Below are 21,638 nucleotides of genomic sequence, written 5' to 3' on the forward strand. Positions count from 1 at the left end.
CCATCTCATCAGAGCAATCTGACTGTACAGCGCACTGAAGAAACTGCATAATATTTCTAGTGGCTTGGATTTTTCACTTGATATATTACAAATATATGAATAATGACTCTATAAATATCTGTGAATTTTTCAGTAGATGGCAGATTGTTTTGCAAGAGAAAATTCTACTAGAAACAGCAACTTGGAAACAACAAATTTGTGGGGTAAGAGGTAAACCTCAATTTAAATGCCTGTTGCCCAGGGACTTAAAAGAAAAGGCTTGATACAAATATTTCGGGGTCAACCTCCTGTAAGCACAGACCATCCTTGCCTGAAGCCTAGTGAAATCAGTGGAAGTTTTCATTGTTTTTGAATGTGTGTCAGACTTCTAATGCATGTGTCTGTAAGAACAAGAGACACATAATGCCTGAAATGCTTGATTTTTTCCAGAAAATAGGCCCATCCAACTCAAGCTTGTCCATTTCTGAAAATACCTTTGGTTCTGAGGGACTGCACCTGCGGCAGTTTGTAGATGGTTGGGTTCTTTTCTCTAGTCCTGGTGAAGTTTTAAAAGACTTCAGGTACATTCATTATCCACTTTACCTTCTCTTAGATTAGAGAACACACAGCATTCAGGGGAGAGAGAGGGTGGCTTTAGCTTCCTGCCTCAGCTGGTGGGTTGTCACTCCAGAGCAGGCGTAAGGGTGATGTCATGAAACTAGGATAGGGTCACAGCATTGAAAATTTTATTGTAGTGTAAGAATACCTCCCTGCCACAGTCCCTGTAGAGCAATCTATTTCAAGGTCAGGTACACTCTACAATCATCTGAAAACACGCATGTAAATAAATTGTATGGGCTTAGCTCTGCTGTCATTGACATTTTTCTCCAAGTAAATGCCAGGGCTACTGTTGAGAAAATTCTACTGACTAAGAAGCCCCACACCTGAACAGACTTAGAGCTACTCTTCTCAGCTGGGATTTAGTAGTCTTGGTTCTAGGTGGCAGCATAGCCCTTCTCAAACCCTCTTGAGTTATGTGGGGTACACTTACCCTCTGTCATTAAGTGCAGAGATACCTGATTACTTCTAGATAGGCTGGCTCAGGAAGCAGGGTGGCTGTATCAGCCTCTTCAGAAAGCAGAGCTTATAAAGCAGGGGCACTGCTGCACCCACAGGTCCCTGCTCCTTCTGGGGTGTGAGCTGGTGTCAGTGCAAGGCTGTGGAGATGCATCCGCTTCAGAGATAGCATGTTTATTTGTGCAGAAGATGGGTATTTTTCTGTGCTTCAACTTCACTTACTAGGGTAGGACTCTTCTGCACTATGTCTTTCTGTCTGATGATAGTATAAGCAGTTTCAAGCATAGATGAACTCCTACAAAGCATTTGTGTATTGCCTATGACAGGGAGCTCTGCTCTTGTAAGAGACACCAGCATGCTGCTACATCATCATCATTGTTATTGTTGTTGTTGTGTTATTATCATTTTAGTCAACAGGTTGTATTCGGAAGTCATAAGGCTGATTTTAGGATATCAGACCTATTTGAACACAGCCATTTAGAAGTGCGAGGTCTAAATTAATATATTGATAATATCGTGTTAGGAAGGATATTTTGAACTTCTTTTTAAGCAGAAATTAGCATTTTATCTGAAAATAGTAATGGAAACAAAATTGTGTGGTCCACCAAGGTATATAATTTAGACCTGATGATAGAATAATTGTTTTCCATCAAGCAAACCAAAGAAGAACCCATAATAAAATTTTGCAAGTTAGCTGCCACCAAGAATAAACTCAAGAGCACTATATGAAATGAATTGGGTGTTTTAACTGAATCTTCTCTCAGGACAATAACTCTAATGTAGAGCCAAGGTCTGAGGAGGTCACCTGCAGAAAACCCTCCTGGGGCATTTCAGAGGAGAAAGGAGATATTCTTTTCCCTGTCAGGTTCACTTCGTGTCCTAATACATCTGAGGATGTGCATTGAAAATGTAATACACAGCCACCAGTCTGAATTGGGGTTTAGATAACAAGGGTCATTAAGAAATCTCTGAGGATGACAAACTTAACCCTGTATGAACTTAAGGATCATATCCTGCTACTAATGCGAAGAGTAAGTCTGGTTGATTGTAATTGTGACTGAACTAAAATGTCACTTACCATTAGAATCAATTTCATTTTTTTTTAAATTACAGCATTTCTCTAAAAATGTATGTGAAAGATCATACCTGGCATCTACTGAACATAGTCTATAGTGATCTTTTCCAGTACTGTATGAGAGAACATCTGGATTTCCATATATTTCCAAATATTTGCCATGTCTAAGATTGTGTTTGCAGGAGTGGGGTGTGGTAATTCAGTGCAGGATCCCAAATTAAAATACCTATTGAGAAATCTCTACGTTTGTCATCACAAGTATGTTTCTAACTCCACAGCTTCTGCTAAGGCCCTTCGGGTAAACCAGGGTGTATCGCGACTTGCTGAGTACAAAGGATGATGTGTGCTTTCCAAAGAATGCGCAATACTCCTGGTTATGAATAATGATAGATATCGCTTTGTTTTCAGCACGCTGCCTCACAGCTGGATGCACTAGGGCGAGGTGCCCCAAACATTTTTTCGGGGATTCCCATGTTAGCTGTGTGCAATATAGAGTGGAAAGGGTTTGAAGTTACCCTGCCAGTGCCTGTGTGAAAGATTCCTGACTGTTTGCGCTATCAAAGTCATTCCCTGAGCATTCTCAGACCTTTATCAAAATGGCCCGATTTAAGTTTGCCTGTATCAAGCATGGAGGCCACTTTAACTCCCCTTGCCCAAATCCCTGCACTCCATCCTACAGACATGCCTTTGAGCCTTGAGCCTCAGCTCATGTAAATTTTTATAGCTCCATTAACTGGGATGTCATCAATTTGAACAATTACAAATTACAGTGATATTAAAATATCCAAGCAGCACTTGCCAGAAGTCAGCAAGGACGGGAATTATCACATTCTTTGCTCTCCAGTCATGCTGGGGCTCTTCGTTTGGTTCCTGTGCCCTGTGTCTTGCATCAGGGAGCCGAGTTGTCAAAGATCTGATTTGCATTTTTGCTTCCTTGAACTCCTCAGTGTTGCTCATACCAGTGAAGGAGCTTGGCTAAGCATAGAGTTTTCAGTGTATTGTGTTTACTTAAGGGGATTTAGGTACTTACAGAAAACACTGTGTAGATAGACACTAACTACAAGGATTATGGGTGAATTTTTTTTAGCTCCACTTCTAAATCAGTTCAATTCAGTGAGGCTTTTTGACTTGATAAGCTGTGGAAGTCTTTTGTTCATAGTAAAAAAAAAAACAAGATAGATCCCTTGGGTATCTTTCATGGACAGGAATGATAGAAGGAGCCTTCTTTACTTTACAGCAGATTCAATTCTTTGTGCCCATTTGTCAGTAGTGTCCATCTCTGCATCTCTGAGCTAGTGTCAGGGTGCTGCGTACAACAAAGCCATCTCCTTTCTCCTGGGATCAGGCAGAATTTTTGACTCATCAGATTTTTTCCTGAGAAGCCTTTTTTGATTCCTGATGATTGGATGAACTGGCTTTATAGCTTTTTTTTTTTCCTTCTTTTTCTCTTGGTTTGGTCACAGGACACAATTATATTCATTTTTAGAGTGGTCCAAGCTGTAGTAGCTAACTGAAGGCACTATGCAGCGTAGTGTCTTTGGGACGTTAATAGACACATAATCACCAGGGAGGGACAAATCTGAGTCCCTGGGAGACAGGAAGCCCTGCTTTTTGGAGGACTTGTGTTCTTATGATGAAATAGCCTCAGACTAATTCTCCTCTCAGTACGATAAATCAGGAGTGATTTCCTTGGACTAAAAAGGGGTCGCAAAGAGATAAAACTAGTGACAGGAGAATCATTGCCCTTCTCTTTTAAGAACAGGCAGTTGGTTAAATTCCTTTGCTCCTCAGATAGTGTTGAATGTCATGCAAGTGATCATTCAGTCTGTGGGGAGTGGGATACAATCAGGATGCTAATGTGCCGTGAGTGCAGCTGTTTCTTCCTCCATGTCACCGTACTTTGACTCACCTTTGCTGCCAAAGTATTTGTTCACCGCTCTTCATTTGTAACTCAAATCTATACCTACACATATTTGCAACTGAGATTTGTAAGAGACAATTTTATGCTTGAAAAGGGAGAATTACTTTACAACTGTACCTGTTGTCTGTGCAAAGGCTTGACATCCTCGCAAGAATTCCTTTCACTCTGTGCCTCTGGTTCTCTTTGTCAGTAAGAAACAGAACATGTGTAGTTCTAAGTGCTGAAAATCAAATACTGACGTGATATATTAGTTTCTCCCCCCCCCCCCCCCCCCGTGTTCTAAATATGGCTCTACTTTGAAATTAAGTGCACTACAGAATATTCGGTTGCAGCACATTGCTGGCATACAGTTTATAAATTGTTAGTGTTTGGCAGCCCTTGGTTTTTAAATTCCTACTGATCACAAGTAGCTGGCACTAATCAGCTCCAATAGAGTTATGGTACTGTGTACCTTCTTAAGTGGCTGGAGTGGAGATATACATCTAAAGCCCCCATATATAATAGCCACATGCCAGAAACACTTTACTCTGAGCAGGGTTTTTATTTTACTTTTTACATCTCTCACATTTTACATCTGGTTCAACAGTTCTGAAGGAAACTACATCTGATGTGATAGCAGGAGATCTATATCACACATCTCAAAACTTGCCAGAAATGCAATTTAAATATAGTTTTGGACAGAGTAAAAAAGTATTATTGGTATCAGATGTCTGGGCAGTGAGAAGTTGAGCTCCGTCTCTGCTTGATTTTTTTCGTACAGAAGGAAATCATAAGGTGAAATCCTAGTTCTGCTAAAAGTAGTGAGAGCTTTGCCATTGATTTCAGTCATCAGAGTTTCACCTTGCAGCTCTAAAGTAACTGCCAAGTTCAAGCAAAACTGTATAGTCTGAGCAGCAATGGCAGACCTAAATGTGGCCTTTTGCAGAGGTGAGCAGGGTTTGGACTGTTTTTTCAGTGTGGAGAGCTGTCACCTGTACTGTGTCACAGACTTCAGAGAGGTCTTCTCCAGTATTTGGATTCACCAAAAGTTTGGGCAGGGAAGGCTGGCTCTGGTGTACATCACTTTATTCCAGTTTATTTTCATGGTGCAAGTGTAGAAATATCTATTTCAAATCAGTAGGAGTTTTATGCCTTGGTCATCTGAGAGTGCATATACCACCTGAACTAAGGTTCTGAAGTTTGTGGGAGTCATTCATCAGTAGTGGATGGAAAATGCGACCTCCTAGCTGTGTCTGTCACAAATCAGCACCTCCTGTGGCTCCAGTTTGAAGGGGCTGCCTGCACCTCATCTGCACATGGCAGTGGATTTAGTTGCCTGGAAATAAGATAATCTATGTGTTCAAGAAGTATAATTTTAAGGCTGTTGGTACTTGGGGTTTGCTGAAAAACAAACCTCACTGATCCAGGACACTGAAACCTCCTGTCAGTCAAAGGCTTGGGAACGTATTCAGCCACTTCTGTGTCAGCGATATGTCAAAGCACCTATGCAAGTAGCCCAAATGCATTTTGTTCTTGTGCTGCTAAGGTACGTCGTTGTGCAGAGTCTGGGACTGTCTGAACAGACAAACCAAGATTCACTTTGTTATTAGGATCGTAATTGTTATTATTTTATCACTCCGGAGCCCTAACGAAGGATGGGGGCCCCAGCGTGATAGGCTCTGTAAGAAGACGAGCTTCAGCTCTTGCTTTGAAGCACACTACATTTTTGTCTCATTACTTCTGATCATAATCCAGCACCAAAAGAAATCAAAAGCTGTCTGAATTCATTGAGAGCTGAGGGCACACAAAAGCTCTCAGGAAATGCTCCACGTGTTGTCAGGATCAGGCCCATAATGTGTAACTCCAGCCTAGAAAACTCATTTCCTTTGAAGCTCAGTTGAGTGTTACTACTACACATCAGCATGTTGCACCACACAGAGTATATCAAATTTGATGTCATTTTTTTTTCTTCCTTTTTCCCTGGGAACCTGTAAATATCCTTTGGTAGCAAAACCGGAGAGGAATAAATTCTCCTCGATGTATTTACAAATGTGAGAAGCTTTTCAAGTTGTATTTGCAATTCTCTTTCTTGCAATGACCTCTATTTTCATAATCCTTCATGGAATATCATGGTTTAAAGAGCTTTTTCTCCCTGCTGTTTTTGTTAAAAGGTTTTTGGTGTGATATTTGGAAAGTCAAATTCTGCATTTAAATGTTGTGTTTTCACAGATATAAATGAAAGAGGCCATATTTATCTTTTTCCCTCTTTTCCCCTTTTCTGAGAACATCAAGCAATTCCACTCTTCTGCACGTATTGTTAACTAAACCGTGAGAGCATACAGCAGCTTTAATAGTAAAGCAATTGTGATTACATCTTGCTTGTAATTACATTTATTTCCTCACATATGTCCAAAAAGGCAAGGATTAGTTTGGCCTGTATAGGCATGTGCTAATGGCAGGAAAATCATCTGGCAGCTTGACAGCAAGGAAAATAGCTTACAGTCACTTAAAGTCTTTCATGTCATGGACACTTGCAAAGACTCTGAGCACTCAGTTTTTTGCTCGCATGCTTTTAAAATCGATTGCATTTTGAGAGAGGGAGAATTTGTTATATGCTGTGGATTTGCATCTAAATAATCAAAATATAAAGAGATATAAATGGCAAGGTATGGGTGTGTGATCACAGATATGAAAACCCCAGTAATGGCACTCTACGGGACTGATCTACAAATAGCCGTGGGCCCTCTGCTTCGCTGTGTGTTAGACGAGCAGAAACACCTGCAGCTGTTTACGGAAAAAAGGTGGACAAATAAAGAGTCCCTTGTTATGAGATGGACTCTCAGACTCACTTCTATCCCACACACAACCTCATTGATTTAATTGACTCTGTATGTACAGGATGGTGCCGTTCAGCGTGACCTATCGGGTCACGAGTTGTTCCTGTTAAAGCAGGGCTTTGCCAGCCACTGTATTTCTGGCACAAGATGGCCACAGTAGTAAGCATTCTTTTTGCTTTTCAACAAAAGCCTGGCTAGAAGTTTTACAGACTGATTTATGACAAAGCTGAAATCATATGCATATTCTCAGTGAAAAAAAGTTTCTTATTTGAAACAATACATGTAGTTTTGCTTTTAATTTCAACCAGAAAGTTTGCAAAGATCTTCAAAAGCTGTATATAACCTTCAGCTGAGCAGCGTCCCTGGTAGATCCCTAATACTGTCTGGGAGGAGTAAGTATTTTTCACTGTTCATATAAGACACAAACTAGGCCAATTTGCAGCGAGTTATTCTGAAATTAGAGGTGCATTTGTATCTTCAGTCTGGTCTGCTTGCTTTCCTCTACTGTGGTTATCAAGAATCAACCAATGTTTTCTCCAATGGAATAAGTGAGTACCCAGCCAGAACAAGAAAGCTCTCCAAAGGCATGCCTTGATCCTGTGTTAGATCTTTCCCAGATTTGTGGGCACACACAAGACATTTGATTGCCAGTATTCATGGTCTCGGAATACACAAATTATGGCCACAGCTGTAGAGATCATTACTGAAAATTTGTTCATGAGTAGGTAAATACATGAACAAATGTTAATCTGCCCACCCAATTCTGCAACTAATTGCACAGTCTTGCAAATGTGTCCAGTTTGATATTTTTCTTGCTTAGCTAGAGAGGAGATGCTGCATAAATCCTGTAGCCTTGTGCCAGATGATGAGACAGACAGACAGACGGAACTCGACTGGTATAAATACACCTAGCTTCACTGACAGGGGCTGGCAGTCGCTGAGTTACAGTTACCAGGAATCAACCCACTGTTTTTTGCTGAGTAATTAGGCTGGGCAGCCAGGGTAGCCAAACAAATACTCATACAAAGCTGGTTCTGCCCTCCAGGCAGCACGGACAAAGAAACAGCAAAATAATAGAAGTTGTTTACTGGGTATGTTGCTGCTGTCTACAAGGGTAAGGCATTTTCTAGTTTTCTTGGGGCAATAAAGTTCTGACCTTCTTTGTAGATGTCCCTCATCCTTTAGCTGCTCACAATATGGGCAGTCATTAAATCTTTTAAAATGGAATTTGTGAGAGTAGTGGAGAGCCACTATAGGACTAAAACCCAGGGGTTTTTTGTTTAGTTTTGTTTTGGCTACTTTGTAGCTTTATTGTGTTTATTGTTCCCTGTCTCTCAAGCCTCCCATTGAGCTTAAAACTTTCAATAGCAAGAGCACAGAGCAACTATCTTTATAATAGTTACTAAATATCTTTTTCCTCCCAGAGAAAGAGCCTAAACTTTCTCCTCCAAGCATTATAAGCAATGGTAGGATTATTATTTGCCATGGCAATGGGAGGAGGAGGCAACAGAGGAATTAGTATGGATACAATGAGAAAATGAAGGTGCACAATCTGTGTTCACTACAGAAATGAGGCTTGTCTTCTGGCTAGAATCGAGGTCAAATTGCGACATCTGAGCACTGGGTGAGGAAAAGCAGAAGGTTGGACTGGAGTTTTGGTCTGTTCCCCGTGACAGAATTTAGGGAGTGCTGAGAAATCTGGCTTTAGATCTATTTCTGGATTTGTATGCTGTGTCTCTAAGAGTTATGTTAGCTTTTTCCATTTTGCCATCTGAAAATGTTAATATTTAGGGGATTTTTTTCATAAAAACAGCAACAACATGGAAAATATTAACAGGAAACGTTTTAGATGCTACAGGAAATTACAGCTGTGAAGAGTGTTTCACATTGTATTAGCAGAAGATTGAATGAGGCTTCTTCCCATCCAGACTTTTAAATCTGTGAAGAGGAGGAATCTCTGACTCCATGTACTTGCTCCTAAGTGGTATGAAATCTATAAAGAACAGGTATTACTGTCTGCTTTGCTTTCACAGGCCATGGAGTCAGCAGATACACTGAAGACAACTTTGTTGCATAGTTCTGAGAATGGTGAATGTAGTGAATGACATGTACTAGTCACAGCTGACAATCTGCTGTCCCAGTTTGAGCACTACACTGCAAGGGCTGTTGTCAGCGGGACACAAGTGTCCGACAGGCAGTGCCTGTTTGGTCATGCCTTGGATCCTGCTTTCTGAAATGGAGGTCTGTCCCCTGCCCCTCACACCAGGAAGGGCAGTTGATATTTCAAAACTGCTCTCATGGGACAAGTGGGCTGTAGACCCACCTGAGACTCCAGCTCACTAGCAGCCTAGATCTGGCAAGTTCAGAGTGAGCAGTGAAGCTTCCTGAACAGCCAGGTGAATGAAACTACACTGAACTTTGTTTTGTTAGCTAGCTAGCATGAGCCTAGTCTGGTTATTTCAATATTAAATTTGCAGTTTCATAATTTATATCCCTCAAGCATTATTGTGACTCACATCGGATGACTGGTTTACTCTCAGATCCTGCCCATGTTCCTGCATATGCGGTTTATTTTCTGACTTGGTGGACCTAGAGAGAATATTGCTGCTGGATGAGCCTTTCCATGAGAAGACGATGTGCTTGCTTCATCCTGTTCACAAATCTCCCCAGACTTAATGCACAAAATTAGCAAAAAAAAAAAAAAAAAAAAAAATTCTGGTTAACTTATCTTGAGATAAATCCTCTACTTTGGAAAATGCATAAAAATCAGAGATAACTTCTGCTGCTGGTGTGCCTGTCCTCATCCTGTGTAACTGTAGGGAATCAAAAGAACAGTGCCTCTGAGCTCAACAGCTTTGCTCTGTTTGTAGTCTCGGACCAGCCACTGCCCTGGAGAAGTCTGCCCTGGCAGTGGGAGTGTGTACCCTTCTCATCAGGATTGCCTGCCCTCCCTGTATATCCACTTTCCACACCCACAGGATGGCATCAAGTCTGCATGTACTCATAGCCACAGAACTGCTGTGCTCTGCAGTCTGCGAGGGGTGGATATACCTGATCTGCCTCAAACTAACAAATCCCCCTGTGCTTGGAAATAAAACAAACCTCAGAAGGGGGGAAAGTTCCCTCTTCTGGGATGATCAGATGCCATAATACAGTTTCTTTTGAGCCATATTCTGTTGGGCAGACAGCTATTGATGTGCTCCCCATTGTCACTTAGGTATTTGGTCTATTCATTATTTTCGTTTATACTGTTTATGTAAAGCACCTAGAGGCCTGTGATAAGCAAATTTCACTGAATAAAATAAGCCAACTTTAGTAGGTCAATTAGCATTCTCCAAAGATCATACATTTTAGCAGGGAGTTTTGCAGTTTACCCCTGTTGTCTAAGGAGAAAATGGAAAGCAGACCCCTCCCCTCTTATACAGTGTCAAATATCAACTCTAAATTAGAATGTTACTTATTCTTACTGAAACTGGGAATTCATCGTATGAGCTGAGTAATCACAATGCTGTGCTCTGATTTCACTTCTGGAGATCATCCAATGAAAACAGCCCGTTTTTACCTACTGGGAAGAAACAGGCAAATACAGTCATGTCTCTAATATGTGTACACTATATCAGCGCTTTCCAGGTTGCTTGATAAATGCAGCTTAAGAATGTTCTAAGATACAGACAGGGATATTTGTAATGAGACCTATCCAATGTATTTCTGGTGTCCACTGTTTGCTTTATAGTTGTAAAATCAATAAAACTTAGGTGTACCAAAGAATATAGCTCAGTAATACAGTGATGCAGGCTGATTGAGGTTGTTTTGATGGTGAATTTATTTTAGATTTGAACATTATGAGCTTCCTTCTTTCCCTACTTACACAACTTCTAGCTGTTTTATTGCCCCCTTCCCTTCACTTGCTTGTCCTCTTTAAGGAGTCCTTTGAGATGCTTTTTTCTTCTGCTTAAGTTTTCTTCGGTTCTTTCATGATGCCTCTCTGTTTGAAGCTCTTTCCTTGTTCTAGGTATCTTTTGACTATGATTTTTTCACTACTGCCTCCTAACATAAAACCAATTAATTAGGTAACACTGCCACAGAGAAACAATACAACATTTATATTTTGTGTGCCATGCTGAGATTGTGTCTTTCATCTCAGTTTACTAAGGTCAACCTGCCTGAAGTTGGGTATTTACCTTTATAACTCCTCATCTGAGTAAGTGGTCTAATTTTTACTCACAGTTTCACTGACATCTACTTCCTGACTTGAGAGAGCCTGTTGATGTGCTTCTGGTTTGCTAATTTAGGCTTAAACTTCATGTCATACTCAGCCAGACCAAGCCATATGAACTGCCTCATGTCTATTCTTCCTGTAGGCTGTGTTTGTGAAGCTGACCTTCCTAGGAATCAACCTCAGAAACTTGATTTTTTTTTGTTTTTTTGGGCTAAGCTTGTGCTGACCAAGGGGCACAGAAGAGGTGTAGGAGCAGGCAGAACAGTTGGGAGCAAAGAATGGGGAATAGGATTGCTGCCGTCTGGACTCCTGTGTTCAAGGTTCAAGATCCTGGGTAAATTCTAAATACACACAGAAGTGGAGTGTGGGAGGAACTGTGCTAGTGTATGATCAAATTCGTATGCTGGAGTTCAGAGGATTAGAGTTGAGAGTTACTGGAGGTGTGCCTCAGAGGTTTCAGTGTAAGTGGTCAGCAGGTCTGTGTGTTCAGGAGACCTTCATCTTAACTCTGGCACTGCAGAGATGGCCAGTGATCTGGGGCCTTCAGCCCAGGTCCTGAAGGGTATTTAGGTTTCTCACTGCAATTGATTTTGGTGTCTTCAGTGCTGATGCAAATGTGAATTATTAATGAATCAGTGAAATTAGCACAGCTCTTGTTGGTAAGAGTAGAAAAACAAGCTGAAGGAAGGAAAGCCACTCTTTTGAAGATGCCCAGAATGACTATATTAATGCAGCAATGTGAAATATTAGTTTTTCCCAAGAAATAAGGGACATAAATACCTAAAGCAGTTCTCACCACAGCAAAACCATTTGATTATTTTCCCTTGGTTGCTGATGTTGTTCATCAGCCTAGTCATACAGCGACTATTTCTCTATACCAGAACTTTTCCATTACAGTCATGGATATTTTTGCTTCCTACCTCATTTGTTCACCAGTCATGCAGAAGGCATCATATACTACATTGCAATCCAAATATTCCGTCTCTAGTGAGAATACATAAATTATTTTGATTTGTGATTGCTTTAGACTCTGAAAGCTTGTCCTTTGCTCGTGCCACAGAAATCATCCATAAAGATATTGCATGCTATGTACAGGTTGGAAGGTCAACTTTGGTGGTGGCTTCAGAACTTAATGATTCTCATCAGGGCTGAGAACCAAACCAAGAAAATTAGATATGTAACTATGAACTCTGGCCTAACAACATCAGCTACATCCAACTGCTAACACCACATTGATAGACTTTTAATCCCAGAATGTAAAGTACCCAACCCAAGTCAAAACAAAACTGAGAACCAACTACCACCCTAAATCTAGTGAGGTTTTATCTAATTTTTTTCCTGGGATATAATAAATTAAACATAGTATGAAATGCAAAAAGGTTACATTGAGACATATAATATTTGAAGGTTTAATTCATTTTTCTAGTGTATAAGACACAAGGCTATTAAATTTTTAAAGCAGTGATCTCCTGAAGTCCCTACTTTATGAGGGCTTTCTTCATAAAGATAAATGGTTTCCTTGCCAAATCAAATGCAGATTTGAAACAAATTAAGTTAATGTTCAACGGTACAAGGTAGAATGGATGGGGGAACTGTTTTATTTTGCATTGTAATAACCATATACACCTAAATCAATAGCTGTGGAAAAAAAAGGCAATAATATCACGTAACTGCAGGAAATGAAATATAGTGAGATGAAGGGGGGAGCGGGTTGCAGAATGAAAGGATTTGTATTGGAATAATGACATTTCATTAAACAGGGAAGGAGTGCTATTGAATATAAGTCCATACCAGTAAATTCTGTTTCTTATAATAACACTTGAGATGAGTTAAAGTTGCCCAAGTATTGTGATAAAGCATCTTGCTGGATTCCTGTCTTATATTATGCTGTAATTTTATGTTAAAAGAAAAATTTGAAATGTTAAAGAGGCAGTGCATGTTTTCTAAAGTGCTTTCTATTTCTCTTAATGTTTCATTTAACTTGTTATATTTTCTTGTGCTCCTGCAATCTGAGCAGGAGGAAGTTTATCAGTTTCGTTCTTCTGTAAGCTCATATTAAAGAAACAAAACAAAATGTGAATTTGGCAGTGGTGGAAGGTATTGGATTGAGAGTGCTGGGGATTAAAGCCCTCTATTTATCCGCAGCACAGGCTCAGGCTGGGGAGTAACAACACAGATTTATAGCAGGATGAATCTGTCCTCTCTGCAATACAGAGGATCAGATTCTCAGCTGGTGTAAAGCAGCAGCAGCCAGTGGCGATACACTGGTTAATGCTACTGAACAAGACTGGCTGCAATCTTTCTCAAAGTGTCTTAGAAGGAAATCCTGGTTCCCCTGAAGTCAATGGCAAAAGTCCCATTGATTTCAAGGGGGTAGGGATTTTAACCTCGGTTTTCCCGTGTGTCATCCCTGAAATCTCCCTGAAAGACTCACCAGGTAGAAAGGAGAATATTCCATGTGCTTCACTTTAGTCATTTCCCTCAGCTGCTTAGTTCTTTTGAGATTGCCCACAAAGGGACCAGTCCCACTGACTGGGCAACTGAGAGACTGAAAGCATGTGAATGCTAGACATGAAAATGGTACCATTTATGTCACATGGGTCAGATCAAGAGGAGCTCATTAGAGGGACAAATTAATTTTGTTCTTTTGCATGAACAGTATCTGCCAAAACAGGAACTTGGGTGTCAGTGTGTGGGCATCTCGGTCAAACTTCTGCCAAGCGATCATCTGGAAAATCACTTGCAGTTTTAAGAGGTGTATAGGACTGTAAAGAAAGTAAGATTGACAGTGTCGTATACCTTTATATCAGTGATACAAATATTTTGGAACGTGGAACTCAGACAGCTGTCTCAGAGTTTCTCTCTACTATTCCTCATATAGTGTGTGCAGACTACATGAAATGGTTATTATCGCTTTCAGCAGTTTTTGAACCCTGTATTTTACAAAACATGTCATAAAAATGCCATGGCAGCAGGGTCCATATGAGATAGCAATAGAGCTAGACCTGTATTTGGGTATTAATGAAGAGAGGTTTGGGAACTTCACTGTAGTTTACTGAGTTGCTCACTGTTGGGTACAGAATTAAAGAGGAGCCCATCATCATGAGAACATGGTACCCCTTTGTGTCATTCTCATGCCATAATATCAAGGCTTCTCTTTCCTGTGGTGTATTTCTGGCAATTACAGAAATCAAGCAATTCTTTACTTAGATTTCCTGGACTAATTATACAAAATTACTGTAGTCAGAAATGCATGAAAATTCAGAGGACATTTGGAAAAAACTTGGCTTATCATTTAGGGCCTTACAAATTGTTGCATCTTGTCTACTCATCATAGAAGAGGCATTTTTGTGCAGAGCTTGTGTCTTAAATTCTTTTCAGGAGACATCCAAATGATCCCCTGTGTGCAGTTAAAGAATGAAACTTGTCCATACGTACACAGCTCTGCATCATCATGTCCCCAATACAGTTTGCATCTGTGCTTGTTCCTACTCGTACCCTGCACAACGAATGAGCTGTCCCTTTGTGTTGAGCCAGTGAGGGGCTTGCTTTGAATTATTTTTACGGTCATAATGAGCTATGTGCTTGACTTGTTGGTTCATTTGTTTTAATAAGGATGGGTCAAGCTTTCTCAAACAGACTTCAGACCTCATTCAGTTTGAAGAGTCTCATCCCTAAGAGCACTCTAAAAAATGCATAGCTGTACTTGAGGTTGTCTCAATTCCTTAGCCTGCCTCCAAAGTAAGATCCAAAGAGGAGCTTGCTGAAGCAAATCAACTTTTCAGAACTGCATATTGTGAAATCGGTACCCATCTCTGTCAGAAGGAATCGATATATCACTGAATGATCCAGGGTTCATCTGGATTCATATTAATAAACCTTACCTGAGCACATCATGGGCTGCACTTTCCATGCAAAAAGTGTCTGTTTCAGGAACATTATTTATAGTGTCTCCTTCTGTAAGTTCATCAGCTAAGGTATCACTAGATTTTTGCCAAGAGGCCGGGATTTGGCTGTCTCCCACTCAGGAAATGAGTGAAATGGGTGCTCAGTGGAATTAAATATTTTTTGTAAAAATAAAAAAAAAAAAAAAAGGCAACCAAATACATCCAGGCTCTCATGTAAAATGCCACAGGGAGTTTCATTTAGAATATGTACAACTAATCAACCTCTGATTTGTGCATTGCTCTCACATTTTCTGGTCTCTGTTTCTTCTGGATAGGACACTTGGGATGTGATCCTTTCAAATTGCCTTTTAATTTTACTCCCCATGAAATTAATTATTGACAAGTCCTAGAATCTGAGCCACTCTAACCAACTGTTCATGGATTTGTCATGTACACTTACCAGTAAAATTCACAAGTCACACTTTACTATAAATTATATAAGTCAATTGGAGAACAGAAACAGTACTACATGGTTTATCTAAATAACAAACACAGTTTTAATGGTAAACATTCACTCTGAACTTTCCAAGAACATCTTGTAGCATAAAAAAAAAATACTGCAAAAATTCTCGGATAGTGATTTTAGGTAATGGTTAAATGTAAGAATTTCACTGTGTTGCAGGAACAGTAAAAAAAAAAAGATGAAATATATTGAATAAAGATTTTATTGTGAGTTATTTGCTCAGCTCTGAAGCACCATCAATTTTTTCTCCCTATGTAAAAATAATGAAGTCAATAAATGTGTTTAGGTGACCTCTGAGACTTACAAAAAGGATGTTATGAGATGGGTGAATACTGGATACAGTATTTCATTCAGATGCCGAACAGCTGTTGTGGTAGACAATGCTGGCATCCTATTTTTCACCATTGATGCTAATGCAAATTGGTTTTTGATTGTATATATATTCTATCATATTGCAGGAATGTGGAAAAGACTACTAGGCTGTCAACCCTTCTGTCCCACCTGTTCATGTGACTTTCTAACGTGTACTTACAGATAGTAAATCAGGAAGCTTGGTGACCAGTATGAGAGCCTGCATACAGATTTGCCCAGCCATTGCTGACAACCAGCCTGGTGGCTGAATTTGTCTGCAGCCTCCTTCCAAAACCCATTGGGCCATATTGTTGTCCTGATGATTTCGACGGGCATGTGACAGCAGTGTAAATGGTTACCTGTTTTTTTTTCCCCTGGAAATGTAGATTTTATTCAGATGCATTTATGAACATCTGGACTCTGTTGTGACCCTGTCACCATGGGCTGTTAATTGTTCCATCTCCTTTCCAAATGAATAATCTCAGCTTGCTGCACATCACATCAGATACCAGCAAAGATTTGTTGTGGCACTGAATTGCTTGTGTATATTACAGAAAGTCTCTCATGAATCACAAAATGCGAAGGATGACGCTGTGTGCTCCCCTTAGATGTGTGGTGCTCCTGTGAAGTTATCTGCCTTGCTACCTGTCTTGTCATCAGTGCTAAGTGTTCACAGAAATAGGAAAAATATTTTTCAAGGGAATATACAAATTAGCACTTTAGGACTAATTGTCGTGCAGATTTAATATTTATACTGGTTGGGCCTTTTTCCTTTGCAGGATGATGAAAAAGAGAGAAATTATGTGTTAACAGTAACAATTAACAATATGATGAGAACTCTGTGTTAGCTTAACCACATTTTCGATGTATTTTCTCTGAGTTCAGTATTTATTTTCTTTTCAGTCTGCCAGCTATTCAGAAGGAGGTGCACACCTTGTCAATTACTGGATGACCTCCTTTGTAAATTGACTGAGAGTCTGTGATTTGCCCTGGAGCATCTTTTTTGAGTAATTAGTGTAAATCAGTCAATAGATCTGTGTTAGGAACACCTTAAAAATTGCAGTAGTTTGGAAAACGTTGCACTCTATTATATGTTATCTCTTTTAAGTGCCATTGGTTTAAAATGTGAGAAAATTATCCATTTTTAAAAATAGATCAGTAGTACTTTGATTATGCAGCTTTTGATTTAGAGGGCTTTATGCATTTATTCAGTAGACAGTTGACACTGTACCTGCAGTTTTCTGCTTATTTAAAAGTACTTTCAAGGTATTGCTCCATAAACTGCTCACACTGAAAATAAGGATATAGAAGGATCCTTTTGACTTGCATACGTGTGACCCCTTCTAAAACAAAGTTGCCCACACTCTGGGATGCTCCACAGCTCTGTGTGATATTTTCTCAATACACTGTTCCTCTGCAGTTGCTGAGCTATGGTGGTGGTGACCTCAGGCTCTCTTCTTAGTATGGGAGGCAAGAGAAGGACGCTGGTTGTAGGCAAGGGCTTGAGCTGAAGGTGGTGTTGGCTACAGAAGGAGTTTGCTTGGGGGTGAGGGATTTGTTAGTCGAAAGACAAGTTCCAACATCCGTTTTAGCATGTTAGTGAGTCACTCATGACTGTCAGACTCCAGTGGCTGCTCAGCTTCTTGGGTGCAGTTCTTTCATCTACAATTCATGGATGCTTTTTTGCCCCAACCAGTTCTTTTCCCCTTACTGAATTCTTGCTCATGGAGTCCAGCCTTTTTGTTTGTTTGTTTTTTTTTTTTTTTTTTTAAGGGAGGTGGATATCATTTCAGTTTCTGCCTTTGTCAGATTTTGTGGTTTTGCAACTCTGTGTTTCTGTTTTCTTTTTATAGTAATTCTGCCCTTCAAAACCACAGAGAGACTGACTCTAGCCATGAGAAGTGCTCTCAGAAGTACATCTAGGAGCCTTCACTCCTTCATATTCATATACTAGAGTCCTCTTATTTGTTACTTGTATGAGTAATTAAAAATGGTTTGAGTAGTTCAGAAAATTTAATCAAAACTGGGAATAGTCTTAGATCCTGAATAGGTACCAGCTTTGAAAACGCTGACCACTGTAGGTCCGTCATCCCCAAGATGAACCTTGCTTGGCTTTCTAGCTGTGCACATAAAACAAGCTGTTTAGAGGAAAAAAGCCAGGGATTTTTTTTTAAAGAACTGTAATTAAGCAATCATAACAGCCCTTTAAATAAATACAGCTTGCATTTACATTTTAACATGCACTTCTGGTGTTTGTTTAACTTTATTTCTTTTTCACCCCATTTTAACTTAATAGAAAATCTACATCAGGCTTTCTGAATGCTTCCACTCCTCCCGCCTGTCACAGCCTGTGTGCTGTTCATCGGAGCCCTCCAGACTCAAGCTGGCAGGATGCCTAACGTTGTCACCCGCCTAGGAGAAGTAGGTTTAAACTGAAAAGCCAACCATTTAGAAAGGGGCATTGTTTTGCCCATCCCCAGATCAGGATCTTTGAAAGCAATTAAAACTTAATTGTGATCCGAAATCGTGTACGTTCGTCTCAGGCCTCAGCTGTATAAAGTTCACTGTTCCCTGGAGTTAGAGATCTGGGCTGGTTTTTCAGAAGAGCTCAGCATGCACCAACTCTTGTTGAGAACAACAGGGATGCTTCTTGAGATTGAATGCCTTTGAAAATCTGATCATGTCACTTTATTTATTTATGTAGATTTGTGTATGCACAAATATATACAACATGCCCAGAAACAAGCACGCACACATACATGACAGCTCTAGGGTCTGGATTTTCAAAGAAGCCTAGGAGAATTCAGTGGGAGATGGGTGCCTAATTAAAATTCATATCCTTCCTGCCTTTGGCATAACTTAAACCTACAGCTAAATTAATACCAAAACATGACTAAAGGGCAGCAGGATAATTCAGTAAAACCCACAAGAAGCAAGCCAGGCAAATTAGCCTTCCTTTCACCAGCCTTACATTTTCCTATTTCTTATTTTCAAAGATGGAAGGAAAATGGCAAATGAATGCCAAATCTCTTTAAAATACTGCCCTTAGGTTGGCAGATGCTTTAGATTGTCTGGGGTCAGGACCTATCTCTGGTTATGTGTTTGTGTAGGCATCGAACAGGGTCTGTTTTTTGTTGAGACTTCACTGTACTGTTGCACTAGTGTATAAATACCATAGCCAGGTAACAGAGCACTTTGGGGTACTTGTAAAATCATACTGTAAGCTGTAAAATCATAGCAGAAACAGTGCATCTTCCCCCTTCAATATACTGCAAACAAATAAACAAAACCCTTGGTTTAGGATTCCCCGGAATCTTGTTCCTTATCTACATGTACAAAAAGAAAATCCTGCATCCTGGAAGATGATTTACCAAAGCAATAGTTTTTATGATAGTGCACAGTACAGTTTACATTCCAGCCTTGGTCCCAGGAGGAAGGAGGGCACCCGAGTTCAATGCCTAGCATCTCTGCTTTATCTAATGCATATACTCTAGACATCCCACCAGAGTAGAAAATGGAATACATTCATAAGAAGGGCTTTTATGCCACCATGAATCTCTGCTGCCCAGGATATATCCTCAACAGGTAGTTTGGAGAAAGTATAGAAGATGATAATTTTTGTTTTCTCAAAACCGCTGTGGGGAGGGAGGGATTTGAATGCCACTCTCTCCTAGCCTGGGTGAGAGCCAAGTTAGTTTGTAAACCTAGAACAGAATTGCTTCTTCAGCCACTGAAAGTGGCTACAAATACATTTTGCAGGAGATGTCATCTCTCTCTTTCTGTTTTTCTTAGAAAAAGCTGAGAGGATTTGGCCTCTCAATCCGAGAGGATTTTTAATTCGTGTGTCCTGCTCAGATTTAGTAAGAAACCGGTGCAGAATTAGTCCTCCTGAACTGGTGCTTGGGTATGCCCAGAGACAGGAATTGTGGTGTGGAGTGACACATATGGGTAGGTGTGAGTTTGGTACCTCTGACCAGATGTATTGGACCCCTGGAAGGGGATGAGAGCCTGACTCACAAATTCACACTTTTCCTCATGGGTTCTGCTTGAGTCGTATTTAACCTGGGGCACTGAGCCCTGACAGAGAGCGGTTTGAAACTGTTAGGGCCAAATGTTTTCTTCCCTGTTTGTCAGTGTCAATCTGTGTTTTTCTCTGTGAGCTGCTGCTTTATGGAGTTACAAAGAATGAATCCAAACCACTTGCTTTTCCAGAACAGGTCAGGTTTGCAACAGTTCTCTCACTTGCGCTCTCGGATGGTACTGACAGTAGAGAATGGATTTTTAATTAAAGGGAAAAAAGGTATTAACAAATACCTTACATCAAAGCAACTGGTCTCTAACCTAACTAGCCTAGGATGCTTGCCCCTGCTAGGCTCCTGGACAAACACACTTCACCACTGTGATCTTAAGAGGCTGAAGTATCTTTCAGACAAGCTCATTCCTTAGACTTAATTAAAACCTAGTTCACTCCTTTATTCAATTTATGAGGCCTAGCCAGTAGGATTAAGCGATTACAGGCAAAAAGCCCCATTTGTGAAACACTCATAAGCTCAAGCTGCTAGACTGCTCAGTTGTACTCCATTAAATTAATAAGGAATGAATAGACTGATCCATTATGAATAAAGCTGTGGGGAGCCTCAGCATTGCCTCAGACTCTCTGCACACTCCTTAGAGAACATTTGTGCAAAATGATTATGTTCATATTCATTCAATTGGAATTCTATAAAAGTGGAATGCATAAATTACTCTGAAGATGGGGAGTTTATCTTAAACATTAACTATGTGTGTGAATTAATAAGACTATTATAAAACCATTAGCATTCAGTGTATTTACCTACGTATGCTGCATACCTAAACTAAATTCAACAATTGTTCCTAATTGCTATTCTTGTTGTGTGATCAAGCTGTGGTTCATTTTCCCTTGTAGTCATAATATTTATGAATTACATTTTTCCTGTTAAAACTTCTGAATCCCCTTTTTCCCCCCCAGCTTAACATTTGCTCCTGTCATTTTTCAAAATATAGTAAAATACTGGGCCATTAACATATTGGGAAATGAAAGATCAACAGATGCTTACAGATGTGTTAAAATAAAACATCAAATAGCACCTGCAAGTATACATGCTGGCAACCAAACCTTTATCTTTTGTAGAGTATTAGAAGAGGAAGGATGGCAGCAACTCCTGGGAGAGTCTTCCCTGAATCTATTGCTGTTCTGCAGGACCCAGCAGAATCCCAGTTTCAAAATACAGAGGGGTGCAGAATTCATCCACCAGCCTTTGCCATGTTGTGAACATGCACAGTCTGTTTCTTCTGGAAGAACTCCAAGTGACTTGAAAGGTAAAAAAAACAAAATGGAAAAACAAACTCAAAAACCGAAATGGGGGGGTGGGTTGGTGAAGAAGAAATCAGTTTGTAGGGGACTTGGCAAACAAGGAGTTAAAATCAGCTAACACAGGTTAGTTAATAAGGTTATGAAAGCAAGTGCTCAGACAGTGAGTAGTAGGGGTATGCTGCAGGATGAGAGAAGGGCTCAGGGCTGAGCTGCTAGCAGCCACTTTGAGCCGGCAACTTTTCCTCCTGCCCTGCTTCTGTCTTTCTGTCCTTTGACACTTTCTGACAGAGCAACCATATCAGTAGACCCTGTGGGGTTATCGAGTTGATTTGCCAGGAACTGGGCTGAAGCAAAAAAGACTGTGTTATTAGGACTGATTCGATGTGATCTCAGTGAAATGGCAAGGAGGGATATCTAGGCATGGTGTTATTTTCAATGCCGTTCCTGAGCAGAGC

General features: G+C 40.2%; 1 long non-coding RNA gene across 1 annotated transcript in view; it reads left to right on the forward strand.

Moving 5' to 3' along the window:
* LOC141930005 (uncharacterized) overlaps positions 1 to 21,182 on the forward strand; it is a 34,559-nt gene extending 13,377 nt beyond the window's left edge. Inside the window, exon 3 of the long non-coding RNA XR_012625167.1 lies at positions 21,001 to 21,182. This is a non-coding gene — a long non-coding RNA (uncharacterized LOC141930005). The remainder of the gene's footprint in view (positions 1 to 21,000) is intronic.
* Positions 21,183 to 21,638: the final 456 nt, after the last annotated feature.

Source organism: Strix aluco, chromosome 14, assembly GCF_031877795.1.
Source record: "Strix aluco isolate bStrAlu1 chromosome 14, bStrAlu1.hap1, whole genome shotgun sequence".
NCBI classification, from domain to species: Eukaryota; Metazoa; Chordata; class Aves; order Strigiformes; family Strigidae; genus Strix; species Strix aluco.